Consider the following 20146-nt stretch of genomic DNA (forward strand, 5'->3'; position numbering starts at 1 on the left):
GGAGGGTTGGTGCATGGGGCTGCCTAGCCACCTTATCATTTTATATTATTACTACCATGGATTATGTACAACACACCTTATGGGTCCTCTTACATGGAGGGTGGCACATGGTCATGCCCTGCCACCTCAACCCTGGGCCTTATGCACACCATATTTTATTATACTATTACCGCACATACAAGTACACACACATATCTATGCCTTTTACTTTGGTCAAATTTATCCATAATAGTTCCCCCCCCCAGGCAGGGAATGCACAACATTTCCATGCCTGGGACCATCACGCACAAAGAAGGGCTTGAGACAACACTTGTTGATCACCTTCTTGCCATATGGCTCATGCAGCTCCTGAACTTGTACAGACCCATTGCTATGTTCCTTGATGAATTTGTATGGACCAGCAGTCCACAGTGGTAGGAACTTCTTATCCATTTGGTGGTCCAATCTGTTATCAAAGTATAGCACAACATCCCCCTCAGCAAAGTTCTTTCCCATCCCTTGCGAATTTTAGCATCCAAGTGGGCCTTTTGTCGATTCTTTTGGATCCTTGTTTGATGTAGTGCAAGGCATCGAGTTTCATCTAACTTCTTAAGTTGTACCAACTTGCCTCTACATGTTCATCTACCAACTTGCCTCTACATGTTCATCTTCTGTCATCCTCTGTTCTCATGCCAATCTCAAGGCCGGAATCTCTATCTCTAGTGGTAAAACTGCCTCAGTACCATACACCAACTCAAAAGGAGTGTGACTTATAGACATTTTATGAGTGATGTTGTAAGCCCACACAACTTCAATGACCTTCTGATCCCACTCGCTCCTGTTCCCTGTGGCCATTTTTCCCATGGATTTACAAAGGAGGCCATTGGTGCACTCCGTTTGTCCCATGGATGCTAGATGATAGATGCTAGAAGTGCGGTGATCAATACCCATGCGATCCATGAGCAACTCCACTGCTTCATTTAAGAATGGACTCCCTTGGTCACATACTATTTCCATGGGTGTCCCAAACCTTGTGCAGATATGTTCAAATATGAAATCTGAAACTGCCTTACCATTTGAAGCAGGGAGGGCGATAGCTTCAGCCCACTTAGTGACATACTGAGTGGCTACCAAAAGATACTTCTTTTTGCAGGCAGTCATCGGTAGGGGCTCAACAAAATCTATTCCCCACTTCTGAAACGGATGGATGGACATCACTGGGTGATGTTGCCCGGGATGCAAATCCTTCCTACCAAAGAATTGGCATGGTTCACAAGTTTTGCAATACATAGTCACATCCTTGAACAAGGTCAGCCAATAGTACCCAGCATGTAAAATCTTCTTAGCTGTATAACCGGCATAGTGGCCTCCACAAAATCCATCATGATAATGCTTCAATACCTTAGGTACTTCATTTGCATCAATGGCCTGTCTTAGTACCCCATCCAGGACTTGATGGTATAACACCCCATCAAAGAGAGTGTAGCGCCTACTATCTCTATGGATTTTCTTTCTCTCATAGCTAGTACTTTTTGGAGGAAAGGAGAAAGCGGTTAGAAATCTAGAGATTCCACCATACCATGGATCCCCAACTTCTATGGCCGCTACAAGGGTTAGATCGAGGGACTCCTCTAAATCAATCAAAGCATTCTTTAAGTTGGAACAACCCCCTTTTACAAATTTAAAAGAAAAATCATATTCTTGTAAAACTGGCAACCATTTGGCCAACCGGCCCATGGGATTTGGTGATTGAAGAACCTGCTTTGCAAGACCATTGCTACAGATTATAATGAAGGACTTTCCAGCAACATAATGCTTAAATTTCTCAATGCAGAATGCCAAAGATAAAGCATGCTTATTAGCCTCAGAGTATCGTCGTTCAGTTTTGAGCAATTGTCGAGAAGCAAATCAAACGGGATACATGAACCGATCCTCCCCTTGCTGGAGAAGAATACCTACCAGAGTGTGCTCACTATAAACCTGGTATTGATATAGAAAGTCTTTGACCAATCGGGATTTCATAGAATGGGTTCTGAAGCCAGAGCACTCTTGATTTGTACAAACCCATGATCACAATCCTCATCCTAAAAGAAATCAACTCCATCTTTTAATAGCATAGTCATGGGTCGCGTCAAAACAGCATATTGATCAATGAAGCGGCAATAGTATCATGATAGATTGACAAATGAGCATACCTGATGTTTGGTTGTTGGCGGGGAGAGCTTGAGGATAGCTTCTACCTTCTCGGGGTTAGGCTTGATGCCCTCAAATGAGACAATATGTCCCAATAACCTCCCTTGAGTGGCTCCAATGGTGCATTTATCAAGGTTGAGGCTGCCATTCGCATCATTGACCCTTTGGAAGGCCAACCTAACCTTCATGATGTGCTCCTTATGTGCCAAGAACATATAGAAATCATCTAAAAACACCTCCAAGAAAACCCCCAAATAAGGAGCAAACACCATCTGCATAAATCTTTGAAAGGTAGCAGGATGATGGTCCCTCTTGGTGGCTGCATTGAGTTTCTTATAGTCGATGCAGACCCGCCACTTGTTGTTTTTCTTTGGGGTGACTACCACTAGTGAAACCCATTTAGTATTGTGAATCGGAACAATAAACCCAGCTTCTACAAGTTTTCGCAATTCTGAGTGCAAAGCATCAGTCTATAGGGGCCCTAATCTCTGATACTTCTAAGCCACAGGCTTTGCATCAGGCTTCGGCTCTATCTTGTGCTCCTCATGGCGAAGGTGGTGGTAGCTAGTTGTGAAGAGGTCAAGGAAATCTTTGAACATATCTAGGAACTCGTCTTTCTCACTTGGAGTGAGGTCTGGGGAAAGCATAGATTCAAGCTCTTGAGGACTAGCTGTTACCTTTTCTGCAGGTGGTGGGGTCAGAGACACCCCCATCATGTAAACTTCCTCCTTTGAGAACTCCTCCCCCTTGTCTAATTCTTCCATTGATTCAGACACTGAGGATGAGACTTGAGTATCACTGTCTTGCTCCTCTTCTTCTTCTAGTTCAATGGCACCTGGTTGCACTGGGATCTTCTCCTTAGAAGCACCAAAAGACATGTGTCCTGTCTTCCAATAGCTGACTGCATCACTCTTTCTCAACCATGGTCTCCCAAGTATGGCTGGGTAGCTCTTGCCTGTATCTTCGATGTGCACTACATAGAAATTGACGGTGGTGGTCAACCCATTGACAGTGATGGGGAAATCCTCAATGACTCCCAGGGTGGTGAGTCGTCGACCATCTGCCACCTTGATTTGAGTGGAGGAACGCTTTGTGCATTTCAAATTCAATTTCTTCATGATACGGGGCACCATGATATTACATGGAGCTCCCCCATTGACACACACACTTTTGACATGGCAACTATCTATGATGACATCTACTGTATGTGGGTGCTGATCAATTTCTTCAAAAATAGAAGAAACCTCTCATACCTTTCCTTTTTCTTATTCCTCCTTGTTGAGAGACCTTGCTGTAGCTCACGTCTCACCTTAGGGATTAATGCTATTAGTTGAGGGAGCGTGATGCTCAAAGATCGATGAGCAAGGTCCTAAACGACCAAATAGTCCTCTTTCCCCGAGCCGCGATGGGAAAATCCGAGGGCGACCACTTACTCTTGCGAGATCTTTTAGTCTTCTCTGTTGGTGGGTCTACCATCTCAGCATCTGAGGGCTCTGAGAAGGACACCTTCTTCCTGGGGCGGCCCGGTCCACAGTTTAGAGAGGGGTCCGAGGTGGTACGACTTCTTTTCCCGAGGTCAAGGATCTCTATGTCAGAATCCTCGGTGCCTGATTCACTTAGAAGATTCACCCTTGGAATATTGGGACATTCCGTGCGATAATGACCCTTTTGGTGGCACTCGTAGCACACAACATTGGCATGTTCTCTTAGAGGGCGATTGGCTTGATTTCTGATGCCCACCATCTCAAGCCGAAGATCATTCAGGGCCTTGGCTAGGTCATTGACTCCGGGTTCTTTAGCAGGAGGGGCCGGGGGAGTAGGAAGGAGGGGGACTCGTGGGCGAGGCCAGGGAAATCTTCCAAGCAGAGGTTGATGATATACTACTTGTTGAGGGTAAACATCTAAGGGAGGACCATACATTTGAGGTGGAGGCGATGGATACATCCCTAATGAGGGGTGGGGGTATGCCCCTGATTTAGACCCCCTAGGTTGTTGTTGCAAGAACTGAGGGGGTTGCAGAGGGAAAATCGTCTTCTTCGAAGCGGGGTCAAACTGAAATTTATCAAACTTTTGAGCAATATCATGTGATAGCACCATAGTTTCTGGATTCTCCCATTTAAGCTTGAGGCAAAATTCGTGACTTGCTCTTGCTACAAGGTAGCCCAGCACATGCTGAGTCATTCCAGCTCAAAATCGGGCATTGTCCTCCTGCGTGACAATTAAACGGTCTAGGAGCACGGTCGCTTGCCACATATCGACGTGCCGTCTCACCTTTTGACTGCTTTAAGTTTGCCACCTTCAGGTACACATTCTCTGGCTCCTCTTCTTTGCCGAAATACTCAATCATCACTGCTGTTAACCTTTATTCCTTCTCCATGTCTGATGTAGTCTATCCATTGATGGGCTCTTCATCAAGACCATTCACTTAGCTCCTTGTTGGCATGAAGGAATAAAAGCCCCATCAAAATACAAAACAAAAGTTGCTGGTGGTGTACCCCTTTTATCTCTAATGTTCTCCTTACATTTCTTTTCTTCTCCTAGATCCTCCTGTCTTGTGAGCAAATCTGCCATAGTGGACCTAGTGGTATTTTTAGTGACAAAAGAGAAAGAGAACTCTTGAAGCTCTGACAACCATTTTGCAAATCTCCCCCCAGGATTAGGCTTGCCAACTAGATATGCTAATACAAATTGAGAGGTAAGGAAGAAAAATGGTCGAGGTAATAAATAGGAGCGAAACTTTTTGACTGAAAACACCAAAGAGAGAGCTTGCTACTCCATTTCTTCATACCTTGTTTCCACCTCTGCAAGCTATCGATTGGCATAATAGATGGGTTGCATTCTACTTGCCTCTCCTTTTTGTAGCAATATAGTACCAATTGAATGCAAAGATACACTCTCGATACACTTGGATTTACATAAAAGTCTTGAGACCAATCAGGGGGCTTTAATATTGGGCCGTTACTCATGGCCGAAAAGACTCTTGTTGCTCCACACCCCATTAGAAAGAAACTCCTTTTCTTGTCAACAAGTTCATGGGATGCACTATCTCTGTGAAATCATCACAAAAGCATTGACAATACTTGCTTTTTCCTAGAATTCTATGAACACCAATGACACTCTCAGGACTTGGCAATGCCATGATTGCTTGAACCTTGTTAAGATCCATTTACAAGCCTTCTTCAGACACAATATGCCCCAACAAGACTACTTTTGTTTGAGCCAAATGGCACTTGCTAGGATTTAGACACCCTTTTGCTAAGGCCATCTTTAACTTCTCCATGTGATCTATGCACCGATAATAAATGGCAAAATCATCAAAAAACACCCTTATGAACTTTCCCAAGTAAGGCTCAAGCACTTGACTCATGAACCTTTGAAATGTAGCTGGTGCATTGGTGAACCCAAAAGGCATTACTCTGTAAGCAAAAACTCCCCAAGGTGTGACAAATGATATTTTCTTTTGATCTTCCTCCCGAATGTGAATTTGAAAGTACCAAGAATACCCATCACATACAGAATACATCTCATACCCTCCTAATTGGTCTAGTATTTCATCTTGGAATGGCAAAGGAGAATGATCCCTCTTAGTGCATGCATTCAAAGGACAAAAGTCCACACAAACCCACCACTTATTTCCTTTCTTTGGTGTGACAACTACAGGAGATATCCATTCTAAATCATCAATAGGAAAGATGAATCCTGCCTCAAGTAGTTGTGTTACCTCTTTCTTTAGTGCCTTAGGTTGGATCACTCCCAATCGCCTTAAGTGTTGCACAAATGGTTTGCTTTCTAGGTTCAACTCAATCTTGTGCTCCACAAGAGAGACTGGTCAAACCTGTGAATAGCTTGTTGCAAAGAGATATGGGAAATCATATAACATATCCAAGTACTGGAGATTCTGACTACCTGATAGAGAATCACCAAGAAGCTGTTCATTGCATTGGCATCATCTAGTGTGCTCCACATCCTCCACATGAAGTGTCTCTTTAGGATCTTCTTGTACCACCACCTTTTTCCCTCCTAACTCATCTCGATCAGCACGAAGACAAAGACCAAAGGCCACTCCTTCCACCTCACCCTTTGAGCTAGTCTCCTTGGAGCTACACCCTGTCTCTTCTTCTTCATCAGTTAAGTCAGAGCTCAAACTCTCTGATGTTGAAGAATCCTCCTTGAAAACTTCCTTTTTGCAACTTTTGATGTTATAGCACACCTTATCATTTCCCTACAAAATCAATTCTCAAGTATCCCACTTTTGAACAGCCTTCACCTTGTGTAGCCAAGGCCTTCCCAAAATCAATGGATAGGCACGTGCATCTGGCTTGGTAGGGATCACTTGAAAAGTAGTCGGCATAGAAATTCCACATACATCTACTTCTAGATTCTTCACAACTCCCAAGGTCTTTACCCTAGTGTTGTCAACCAATTTGATGCGATAAGGAGGTAGTACTAGAGTATTTTAAATCAGCATCTATCATGGTCTTCTCACTCATGACATTAATCAATGCACCTCCATCAATGTACACATTAAAAATTACTTGACCACCATCAATGATCACATCAACCACATGTACATCATCACCAACATCTATATCTACCTTTTGAACAACATGAATGGCACTTTTCTTATTTTTCTTCTTTGACACTCTTGTGCTTGCTAGCTTTCCCCATTCCTTCCATTTTTGGAGACAAAGCAAGTAATTGACCAAAGGTGATATGAGCTTCCTTTTCTTTAAGGTCGGACAACAAGTCATAGCTTCCAATGCCTTGTCCTAAAGGAAAGTCTGACTAGGTAGTTCTCCTTCTAGATGCCTTCTTTTTCTTACTATGGCATTCCTCTTCCTGATGTTCCTCATCTACTTCTTCCTTGCTTTCTTCTTCTTCTTTTGCTTTACCATGCCCCCATTTAGCCATCATTACCTCTCCTTCTTCATCCCTTGAAGAAGCTTCTAACAAGGATACTTGTTTTTCTTCTTTCTTTCTCAATCTAGGACACTTGGGGCAATAGTGACCTTTTTCATTACATTCATAGAGCAAGTGACCCCACTCTTATCTCGAGGCCTATCCTCACTCTTTGTTGCTCTAGGTTGTCGTGCATTAACCAAATGCAATTTCAAATTAGTAGACTTTGCCATCAATTGGGAGATATTATGATCTAACTCAGAGGACTTTGGTACCTGAGAAGTGCCCATTACCTCTATCTTAGAAGTTGAAGCTGTTGAAGACACAAAAGAGGATTCAATCTTTAGCAAAGGTTCTTTCTTGGTCGCAATGTGAAGTGCCTCCATGTATGTTGTTGGATCTTTACTCATTACATTTGAGCGAAGATGAGGCTCTAAAGCCATAACAAAATTTCTCATCAAGTGCTCCATCCCTACGAGACTTTGAGGTGCCGATGATGCAGATGCCACAGCTCGCAAAGCTTCCCTTTCATACTTTGTCCATAGAGTTTCATATCGGATTGCCAACATAGAGACCACCTCACCCTCTCCTTTTGATAGAACCGGTCCAACTGCAACATCAAAGCATTTGGCAACTCCATTGCCCCAAATCTCTACTTTATTACAGCCATTACTTAGTCCTAGTCCTCCTTGGTAGAGTCCGACAAGGCCACATGCCAACTCAAGGCTACAGCTTCAAGAAAATCAGGCAAAATCTTAGCTCGCCTTCATGGACCATCCAAAAAGCCGGCATCCTCGAACAAAATCCCGAAGATAAGACTCCGGGTCTTCCCCTTGGGTCCCTCAAAACATTGGAATCTTCACCATGATGAAACACAAAAAGGAAACACCAAGATCCAAATAATATTCCAAGCAAGATCCCATGGAGCCTTAGTATACCAAGACCAACTTATTATGCATAACCACTTGTTGAAAACCCTCCACAATGTGATCCTCAACAAAGTGACCAACCAGCACTATGAAAACATTGTGTTTACATGCATTCAAGAATCACCCTTGTCACAATTAGAAGTGCACATAACAGCTTCAAGATATTATACTCTTCATCATTTTCATAGCAAAAGAATTTGAAAGAATTGAGAATCACCAGCCCACTGTTATAGTAAAAAACTACCCAAAGACTCAACTCTTCTTCACACCAAGCTGCCAGTGCATGAAACAATCCCCAATCTATCATTGTACCTAATTTCGGCATTGTCAATTCACCAACATATTCAAGAGTTCAAACATAAAGGATATGATCATGATGACCGTGCGAATAGCTTGAGCATCACCTTCACAATCTTCTAGTTCTCTTAAACGGGCTACAATCTCTTCTAATGGAGTTCTTCCAGACATCTTCTTTATCACATCAAAAAATACATGCCTATAGGCATAACATGCAATCAAGTACACCCAAGACCATTTACTAAGGTGGGATGAATCCAATACCAATCATACCCGGTGTGTCCACCAAAAGATGTGACATGAAGTTGGGGGTAATAAACTTCACGCACCTCTTCACTTCCTACTACTTTTGAACTGAGTGACAAAGATATTTATCATTGAGAAAGGGACATTAAAATGAAGATTTTAAGCCAAGATACAACACCATACTTTCCTCCCCCAGATGAGAATGAAGATGGTAACATCCCAAGTGAGGTTGTACTTAAGCATAGGGAGAAGGAAAGGATCAGCAGAGGCCATAATCTCAGCAAGCCAGTCTTCACCAAAGAGAGGAGCAATACGTTGTTGAAAGAAGATCTTGCGGCTCAAAATGACATGAATTGATATATATAAAGGAGTTTAAAGGGGCTGATTGGGTCAGATGGGCAGGTTCTAAGGAAACATTGCACCTCCTTCATAGGTACCTTTACAATTAGCTTAAAACACTGTGCAAACCACTAACTTTCAGTAGAGACATGATATCAAATATTCAAACACATAAAGAGATGTGCCTTGAGATGGGGGCTTCACGCTGATATACGTTTCGTAAGAAACAAAGAACCAGCTAGAAAGTTATGGGCGGTTTACTCGATGGGGGTAAAAAGAGTAAGTTGAAACATGCGAGTGACTGTGTTCAAGCGAGCCCAGAGTTCGATCGATGCTTGCGACGATGAACTTTTTCTAAACCTATAGTAGCAATAGTTTTTTACTAGAAATGGTTGAATCTACATGACAATATTAAAGATTGTTCTCACTAATTTTATGTATGATTCTTGGCAACATACAAGGATAAATAGTCCATGCAAGTTAGCAATGATTTAATGAATACTAAATGAAAAAATATTGGTAACACACAAAGAGAAAACCTATTATTCGATAAATAATAAATCCATGCAAGTTAGAAATCATTCACTGATAGATACAAAAGGGGAAATGCTGCAATGTCCACACCTCGAGGTAGTCACTCAAAATTATGTAAGGTAGCACGTGAGTTGAATAGGTTTCTTTATTTTGTAGACTTACATACAAACAACAATAGTCCCGCCCATGATATAGAAGCTCCTCCTAGAAAAATCCTTCACAAAAAACTATTTGTAGCCCGTTGATTTTTATGCTACCTATATGATTTGATCCATTTTGTACATGAAATGATGGAACTAATAAATTATTGGTTCCCTTATGACCATGATGCTAACAAAATATGGATCACCTCCATATATCCATGACCATGTGTATATCTATGGGATGGAGGGAGGGAACCAAGGACCCGAACTCTATATGAGAAAAATTTAAGAAAATATAGAGTTTGATAAGGTTTATCTCTGATGAAACAAAGATAAGTAAAAACTTTCTAAAGCTCTAGAATTTTGACACTCCAACATGATAAATGGATTCATTCATATCATTTTGATTGTTTTGACTACAAACATGACCATATTTGGATTTTGATTGACCAAGTTATGGCCCAAATAAAATTGATAGGAGGAGCCTCCCAGGAGGCCGCAATATCGCGGCCTCCTTGGAGGCTCTTCCTCCCATTATTTTTTTCCTTGAAAATGGAAATTTCACAAGAAAAACACATACTCTGACCTCTTTCTTCCACCCCTACTTCTTCTTGACCCTTGTAAAAACATTGCCAGACATTTTTAGAAATTGTTGTTTGTATGTAAGACAATTGATTCCTCACAATATCAAGGGTAGGACAACAACTATAAAAGTAAGCAATGCATGCTACTTTTTTAACATTAATCATCACACGAATTTCAATTTTATGAAAATCCTCACTCAAACTGTCACCTTGCTCGAATACAGTCGCTCGAATTCTAGTAATCCTCGCGTAAAAATTGTAATGAAAACAGACTGTCAGACACAGAGACTCATAACTTTTTGTAGTAGTATTTGATTCAATCTATGATCACATAGAGACATGTGCCTTGATGAGAGCTTCGCATTAATATAAGTTTCATCAAAATTGGACTATTGAGCAGAAAGTTATGAGCAAAACACTAATAGGGGGTCAAACTGTCATAAAGACTGCCCTCCACCCATGCTAATTTCGCCTGAGCAGGATGCTCCCTCAAGACGACACCTTCATCAATGATCCACCACTCATATATTTCTCTTAGAAGAGGGTAAGTAACTCCCTTGGTGGCTCAAGAAATGGATGGACCATGTGTGTGCAATGAGCGGCCGAATAGAAAGAACTTTTAAGGCTTTGAAAGAAAGAAAAGGAAAGAGAGACTCAAGAGAGGGAATATGAAGTGATCTTCATTGTCAAGAGAGTGAGAGTCCACTCCAATGTTAACTCAAAATACTACAAACACAAGGGGGAAGAAGAGGTTTCATACGTCCAAGAGGGAGCGAAAGCTCTAAGACTACTCAGAGAGAGAGAATGAACTAGAGAGAGATGGACTCAAGAGTCTACATAAGAGAATATCTACAAGAGGGAGAGAAGGCTCATGGAAGAGGCTTGAGTAGACTAGAGCTACAACATGAGGCCTAATGGTAGAAGAGATGATGAACAAGGGAGAGGAGGGCTCCTTTTGTAGAGATTTTATCACCCTCCTTCACCCATTTACAATTGGTGCTTGTAGATTCCTTTCCCCATTAATCACATAAGCCAGTATGTCACCATCCATGTCCTTTTTGGCTACTATTGCCATGTGTCCCATCGAAAGATGCTTAAGACTCTTAAAATATTGAGAAAGTCAAGAGTCTCCCCACATGGAGCCCATAGGGACCCTCTCTTTTCCATATGTCCACATCCTCCTTATTCCACATAGGAATTCTAGAAGGATTCCTCTTGACTCCACACTCCTCCACATGCCTTCCACACGCTTGGCATGTGCTCTCTCTTATATTTTTGGAACACATGGACATGAGCCCACCTCTTTATATGACTCACTCCTCCTATTTTCTAAAAACCCCATAATATCCCATACACAAATAACTCTCACCCCATACTAAGTTATTTATCATTCATACACATGGTATTTACAATGATCCATTCCATTCATCCTCTCAATCCCATACAATATCTTAGAAAATAGAAATAAGTGAGAGCCGCTAGGCTATCACTTGATACTCAAACTCTTATCAAACATAGAGAAAAACAATACCAATGCTAAACAAAAAATATCAAATTTTGGCATCACAATATGCATTTGCCTATGCTTATGCTTATGGTTATGCATGAGCATATGCATTTTCCTATGCTTATGCTTATGCATGAGCATATGCTCATATGCTCATGCATAAGCATAAGCATAGGAAAATGCATATGCTCATGCATAACCATAAGCATAAGCATAGGCAAATGCATATTGTGATGCCAAAATTTGATTCATGCATAAGCATATGCATATGCTTTCTCTCTTTTTCTTTTATGCATAAGCTTTTCCTTCTCTTATGCTTATGCTCTTTTCCCCTCTTCTTTTTTCCCTCTTTCAATATCTTTTCCCCTCTTCCTTCTATTCTTTTTCCCTCTCTTTTTTCCTCTCTTTTTCTCTTCTTTTCATAAGCATATGCATTTGCCTATGCATGCTTACGCATGAGCATATGCTGATGCATAAGCATATGCATATGCTTTCTCTCTTTTTCTCTTATGCATATGCTTTTCTTTCTCTTATGCTTATGCTCTTTTCCCCTCTTTCAATGTATTTTTCCCTCTTCCTTCTCTTCTTTTTCCCCTCTTTCAATCTCTTTTGCCATCTTCCTTCTCTTCTTTGCCCCTCTTCCTTCTCTTCTTTTCCTCTCTTCTTTTTCCTTTCATATTTATCCTTTATGCATTGATGTCATTTCATAATTTTTAGAAGTGATTAATTGACTTTTCATAATTTCTTAAGTTTGAATTTCATAATTGTCTTAAGTACTTAATTTTCTTTTTGCTTCTTACCCACTCTTGTTTTATATTTTTGTCTTCGTGTTTGTGTGTACATTTGTCCAATCCCCCCAAATTAGACATGGGATCACGTCGCACATCCGATGAGTATGAAAACCCTCATAGGAGGAGACATCATAATATCTACTCTCTAGAGGACTTTGATTCCACTTAGGCGACACCTCAGGGGCCTACCCTTCGACTCCTCTCGGACCTAGCACTATGACTATCTCTTGAGGAACTCCTTTGCTAGTAGCCCATGGCTTTGTCGAGAGTCCCGATGAGTTTGTCGCATAGATGACCAATGTGGAGGTAGCGAGATTCTTTTCTCTACTATCCTAGAGGACCCCAGCTCTTCCCTCTCCTACACCAATGGTTGGACCTACTCGACAGCCATCCCTCTAGCCCCTTCGACTGAGGGGTCATCACCTGGGTGTACCCATCGTAAGGGAAGGAAGAGTAGGAAGGGTTGCTTATGTTGTGCTAACTCGGGAGATGTAGATGAGTTAGCATAGTCACATTCCTACAGGTCTCCACTTGGTCATGAGACCCAAGACCAGTCAAGTCCCTTTCCCTCTTCCACTCCCTCTACTACTCCTTGCTCCATAAGTGCTTGTAGTCACCACCCCTCGCTCTGGCTCTGCCACTATCATGAGTCCTCCTTACCCGCCTGAGGACTGTCCTATGAAATCATGGTGGCTGGAGAGATAATAGAAAATAAAAAGAGCTCAGTAGTGATGGCCACCATGAGGCGGTTGATGAGCCACCACTTCAAGAGTGGCATAGTTGCTGACTGGCGGTACCACGATGATGAAAAGAAGAATGCAGTCATTGATGATTTGAAAAGGCAATACCCTAACCCCCCAAATTGGGATTTCAGTAACTCTTACATGAAAGAACGCATGGGTGGGGTCTTGAAGCATCATAGGTCAAACTTGCGTACTTCCATCGAAAAGGGGAAGGCTAAACCTAGCTGGGCACACAAAGCAAAATGGAAGTTTTTCAAGAAGGAGCACAGGGACCATCCCAAAAAGTTCTAGGGTCAGAGGAGGGCTATGAGGAGATGACTGGACTTTGTAGGTACTTCGCACTTTGGTGCAGGCAAATGGTTGGTGTTCGATGCAACTGTGGTAAGTTTACTTCTTTTCATTTAATTTATTGTTCTATTTGTTTTATTACATATTGCATGTAATTTATCTAACTCTATAGGATGAAAGCTGTGGTTTATTGAGATGGAGGCCATAGGATCGATGGTCGATTGGGCTGAGGTGGCTACTCACATGGTATAAGTCTACTCCTACTCGGGGTAATCTCACTTTTTAAATTGTTTTATTCTTTAAGTTCCAATCTAATTTCTAATTAATATGGTTTCACTCTTAGAGTGCAAGCTCAAATGTCCCATCAGTGGAGGTGAGTGGTGATGATGAGGAATTAGGCTTACATGGCTTCAATAAGGGCCAAGGATTAGGCATAGCTCATGAGGACCAGGGATCAAGCATAGCTCACAAAATCTCCTATAGTGAGTGACTATGAGGGGACTTCATTCCAAGGGGCAACCTCGGGGGGGTCACTATGTATAAACCCTCTATATCACGTGCGTTCAAGGCCTATATTTTAAATCCCTTATCTGTAAATTTTTTCATTAATAAAATGTACCCCTTTTCTATACAAATCTGTAAATTTTTTCCAAAACTATTTTAAATAGTCCCTTATGTATATTTATTTCTGTAAATTTTAGAAATAAAAAATATCCTTCTGTTGAACTCACGTGATAGGGTTACATATGATGAGTGACCCCCCCGAGGGGGCAACATATCTAGGATGATCAGGTGGGAGAAATTGATGGTGATTCTCGTAGATGACCTTATTCAACGCGTCTGCTGCCCGCTAGTGAAGGACCATAAACAGGACATGCATGGTAACCCGATGTAGTGAGACCTAAACAATAGATGCAATTGCGTAAGCAAGGTGGTTTTAGGGTGTAAACGTTCAATTCTTACCTTAACACTCGACATAGCCTGGGAAATCATGCATCGTCCACATCAAGACTACTTTGCAGTTAAAGTCTTATGACGAGGGAGGCCTGCTCATGTCATGCACCTCAATACCTCTCCAAAGTACCTCTAACTCATCAATCAAAGGCTCTAGATAAACATCTAGATTTTTGACTTTATGTTTCCCTAGAATTAAAAGGGATAACATAACATGTCCTTTCTTAATCACCATAGAGGGTGGAAGATCATGATTCACCAATATCACTGGCCATACACTATAAGAGGTGATTTAGAGACCAAATGGGTTCACACCGTCCATACCCAATCCAAGTCTCAAGTTCCTAGGTTCTTCCTTGAAGCTTGGCCATGTGTCTTCAATATGCTTCCATGCAAGAGTGTCTGCCGGAGCTCTTCATTTGCCATCGCTTGATCGATGGGAGGAATGCCATGACATGAGCTCTACAATGGATTTGCACTTGAACATATGCTGGATGTGAGGGGGGAAAATGTTGCAGAACCTTAGGAGAAACATCCAAAGTTTTGAGATCTGATCTATGTCTTGCCTCTCCACAAGTAGGACACTCTCTTGCCTCCTTATGTGGCCCACAAAATAGAACGCAATCATTGACACATGCATGGATGCACTTGTAATCCAATCCTCCAAGAGAGGTCACATGTTGCCTTACCATATCTCTTGAGGTCCATAATTTACTCTCCCTTGGAAGCATTTTACACAATAGCCTGCACGTGAAGACCATAAATGAGAAAAAGTATTCTAGTAATTCATCCACTAGCATAATTCACCATGTTTGCAAAATAGACTTTAAAGCTTACTTGAGTAATGCATTCAAACTTGCATTGCTCCATCCATAGATGGTCTGCAAGTCTAGTAACTCAAGGGAGGCACGTGGATCATTCTACTCCATGCTATCATCCCTACTTGAGGACTGATGGACAAATAAATCCCGCACCATATCATCGAACTCCTCCTCCTCCACAGCCTCATGAGGTAATGGTGGAGCGCTACTATCACCATCACTCCATGCAACCATAATGGTCCCTCCTGAAGATCGCACCTCATATTGCCGACACTTCGCCTCCTCACGACGAGCAGAGGGCAACATATGCGGGTCTGGCATTGCATCCTATATCAAATTAAAAAAGGATCATATATCAAACACATGAACACCCATAAGTATCTCAATCAACCTCAATGCTTTAACACTTACCCAAGATACGGTCTCGATACGGTTGCATCCCATTCTCCATACTTTGAGATGTGATTGAGTGTAATTCTACGTGCACGATACTTGTTTCCTTGACATCGATCACACATACATTTGATTTTTTGCTCCAACCACATTTCTTGATGGTGGATATGGAGGGATTTATCTTCACTGGAGGTACTTGTTGAAGATGATGACATCCTACAGATAAACAACCCAAAAAATATGTTCCTTCTTGAGGATTTAATGAGAAAGAGTCTGTAGGACATCTAAAAGCGCATCTATAGGCATATCTAAAACACAGTGTAGATATGCTGCTAGATGTGCAGACGGGTTTTTAAACCTACCTTTTGCTCATTTTCAAATCCACCACACTTGCAAACCTTTCAATACACGAGTCTCCAAGCATACACACATAGCTCTAGGCACCCACACTCATCTCCAAGCATACACACTCATCCCCAAGCATACAAGAGAAGAGGGTGAAGAAGGAAGCCACAAGAGAAGAAGGAGAGGAAGCTTTGAAGAAAGACATGAAGCTTTCATACCTCTATCCAAGGTAAGTCTCTTGTCAGTTGAGTCTTCTCTCTCAATCTATGATGCTTTTGGTACACTCTGGAAGTTGTTCTCTTCAGATTCCTCCTTTGTCGCATGTAGGAAATGATGTTTTTGGTACTTTTGTTCTTTTTGGGATCAAGCATCTACCATTGTCAGCGTTTTGTCGAAATCTATCTATTGGAGTGCGTCAGTTGTTTGGAAAAATAGTGTAACTGCATTGTTGGCTGCGTATATAGATGCGCTTCGATAGACACATCCTGAGCTTTGCTTCTCCATCTCCTTCTCCTTCTCCTTCCTCTTACCCTTCCCCTTCCCATCTCCCTTCTCCTTAATCCATTCCCCCTTCTCCTTCCGTTCTCCCTCCTCCTTCCATTCTCCCATCCTCCCTTGTCTTTCCTTTCTCCTTTCCCTTGCATTCGGAATTGTAATCATCAGCTATAGACATGCGTGGAATCGTGCTAATTAAAATGTAGTTGGCTGTAAGAATTGAATTGCACAAAGTAGAAATGGAATTCCTGCAACCACACAACATACACAACATTCTGTTCAACTAAACATAATTCTCCCTTTTTTTAATAAAAATTATGCAGAGCGTCTATTAGCACTGTCTATTAGTGCATCTTTCTATTTTAAAAAAAATTTATACAGAGTCTCTAATAGTGCATCTATAGGTGCATTGTATGTTATGTAGACATGCCTATAGACGTGGATCTATAGATGCACTAATAGACGCGCAAATAGATGCGCTCGTAACTTTTTTTTAAATTAAGGAAACACGTTTGTATGCGCGTCTATGGATGCATTGTGTTGTTGTGAAGAATTTCTCGTGTAGTGACATATGTTGAGCTCTCCGAGTGTTTAGAATAGCAAATTTTGACAGATTTCGTCTCATTATTACATTGCATCTCATTACTACGCCAGTAAGGCAATCATTACGCTAGAAATTTTTTGGCCAGAGCACGAGTCTACTTAAAATTCAAAATATCGATTGTCAACATGTCCCATCGTGTCCCCAAAACAGCCCTTAAAATAGTTTTGCAATTGGCTACACCCGATCGTGAATTGACCAGTTTTGGATAAACATGTGAATCATGACCCAGAGTTGTTGACTTGCATCGATATCAAATATGCTGTAAGATTGGCTAGACATGCATGTTGGACTTTACAAGCTCTAAGAGTAACATTGCAAGGACTTGTGAAGTGGCTTGTTGTGAAGGCAAACCTTGCTCAACATTCTCAAACTGCACTGATCAAAGTCTCCACCAATTGAAATAACCAATATAAAGGAGTGAAAGACGATAAGAGAAATGATGCAAGAAAACACAAGAAGATAGGAATGTGAAAAAAGACTGCCCAAACTCATTTATTCTAGGCCCTTAAATCAAGGCTCTATATGACCATTTAATTACATCAAGAAATGATCAATTTTAGATCACGGAGTGGGTGTGAGCTAGCATTGATTGTATACATGTGGCACAACTTGACATTGGTTGTTGAGGTGTCATCCATGTCTGTCACTATAGTCAACTAGCATAAAAATTTCATGAACTTTCAAATAGTAAAATCTAACTCGATAGCCATGAAATCGGGGTGTCAATAGAGATGCATATTATGGTTAATATATCATAAATCAAGTTTGTGGCTTTGTCTTGTTAAAATAGGACAACACACTATTCAAAATTTTTGGACTTTCTCTCGTGGTTTGGACTTTTTTTTGGAGCATATCCTCTCCACTCAACTTCACTTAGTGAGCTCAAAAATTGGGTTTTTTAGAGCACTAAATGGGTCACTTATATATAAATATGGCCTTATTAAGCTAAAAAGTCCAGTGATGACCTCAAATTTAAAAAAAAAAGGCTCAATGAAGCTATAATTCCCAAACTTGTGCATGATGCCCCCATCCAATAACTATAATAATAATAATAGTAGTCTCCTAGCTCTAGTTCAATTTTAACACTATGAAGTGAAAATATGACACCATATGAAAAGAGTTTGTTGAATTCAACATATAAGTGGTGTATAGATACACCATTTTTTTGAAAAAAAAGAGTTTGTTGAATTCGATATATAAGTGGTGTATAGATACACCCTTTTTTTGAAAAACAAACCATACAATACATTATCTTATTGGCGGTATATAGATACACCATTTGTATGGAAAAAAGCATACAAAACATTATCTTATGCATTTGAATCTCGTTCAGAGTCATCAGATTCATGTAATGTATTTGCGCTTGATGGGTCAAGTCTTGCCAAATGATGTTTAATATGGGCACGACTTGGATCAAGGATTGTGATACATTTTTCAACATTGTATCCATGCTTCTTTTTAAAACTCCGTGTCCTTGATTTCTAGCAATGAATAATGCTACTGACTTCCACCTCTGTTAATCCCTCATTATTTGGAACCCATTCACGTTTATTTTGCAAGCATTCCTCATAGAGTTGTTTAATTGTATATCTTCTCGAAAGATTTTTCAATGGCTTTGGTTCATACCATAAAGCTGTGAATGTTATAGGAGTTCCCTTGTCATCCCTTTCTATCTTAGCAACCTTTGCAACCCAGATTGGGCCACCTTGGTCATCCAACTCTGAACCTAGATCAGATGCCTAAACTGCAACAAATAGACCCTCTTTAATCTCATTAGATGGTATAAACTCTGGTAAGTGTTTGTCTCCCTTCCTGCCACAATATTTTCGAGGTAAAAGGCATTCCTCTGCTTCCTCCATATCTACTAACATATTTATATCCAAAGGAAAACTTGGTGACCTAGCTTGTTTTGGCCAAAAGGATTCACAGTATTCAATGCTCATTAACTTTTCTTATCTTTCTAAAGATTGGATAAGTGCTTCAGTTGATTTAATTGTCTCCAAATTCTTAGTTGATTGCTCAGGATATTTTTGCATCATACTTTGAAGATGTTTAATGAAGGCTTTCAAGCCTTTCATTTCACCTATGTCAAGTGATTTGTTTTTTGCAAGAACAAATCTAGTTTCCTCCAATGAATTATTCGTTGTAATAAAGCATATGACTCACTCCATAAATGATCTCCATCTACTGAGTAGTGCTTCCATTGCATCATTGGAATATTGTTATATGCATGTGAAACCGAAAGTAGTGTCGATTTGTGTGTCCTATTAGGGCATCATCTCCTGTTTGTAAATGTGGCTCTATGAATGCTCTCCAATCTACCATCCTCTCTAAGATAGCCACTTTTCATTCTTCCTTGCGAGAACCTCCAATTTTTTTCCCAATTCAAAATAGCATATCCTCCATTGTCAAAACATCCATTGACTTCAACTCACCAGAGATAACACTGAAGATTTGATCTATGTCTTCATGTGTATGGCTGACAAGAAGAAAGCCAACTTCCACTTCTTCAAATATTTTCAAACCAACCAGCATAGAGATAAAGCAAATATATATTTATTCTTGTTCTCTCTCCAACAATTATCAGCTTGTATTCGCAATGTGTTAGGTAAACATCTGCAAGCATCTCTAACCTTTCTTATTGCTTTCATGATTGATGTAACAACTTGGTTACTATCATGGTCATGCAAACTATCAATCCATACATCACAAAAGATTCGGTATCCATGTACTAATACTCCATACAAGTGTGTTTTTAGTCCACGTTTGCCCTCAATGCCGGTGGGATACGTCTATATCATGGCAAAGTTGTTGCATTCTAGTCCATGCCATCAATGGTGATGCACATGGACTTATCGACATGTGAAATAGCTTCCTCTCTCTAAGAAGCATACAATGTTTGAGCATCCTGCACATGATGTAAATGGATTGATCACCATTTAATATATCTTCCTCGCTGCTGCTCACATTTACTATGTTCAATGGCATTTTTTAATTCATCACATGTCTTACATTTTGACATCCTTTTCTTTGATGGTGTCTTGACATGGCAAAAATCTCTA

At 40.8% G+C, this 20146-nt stretch overlaps 1 protein-coding gene across 1 annotated transcript in view; it reads right to left on the reverse strand.

Moving 5' to 3' along the window:
- Positions 1-17642: 17642 nt before the first annotated feature.
- LOC147892209 (beta-glucosidase 13-like) overlaps positions 17643-20146 on the reverse strand; it is a 45321-nt gene continuing 42817 nt past the window's right edge. The window contains exon 14 of the mRNA XM_087388172.1: positions 17643-17873. The gene's annotated coding sequence lies outside the window, so the exon portion shown is untranslated. The remainder of the gene's footprint in view (positions 17874-20146) is intronic.

This window comes from Dipteris shenzhenensis, chromosome 17 (genome assembly GCF_047967505.1).
Source record: "Dipteris shenzhenensis isolate YYH24624 ecotype China chromosome 17, Dip_SZ_1.0, whole genome shotgun sequence".
Classification (NCBI taxonomy): Eukaryota; Viridiplantae; Streptophyta; class Polypodiopsida; order Gleicheniales; family Dipteridaceae; genus Dipteris; species Dipteris shenzhenensis.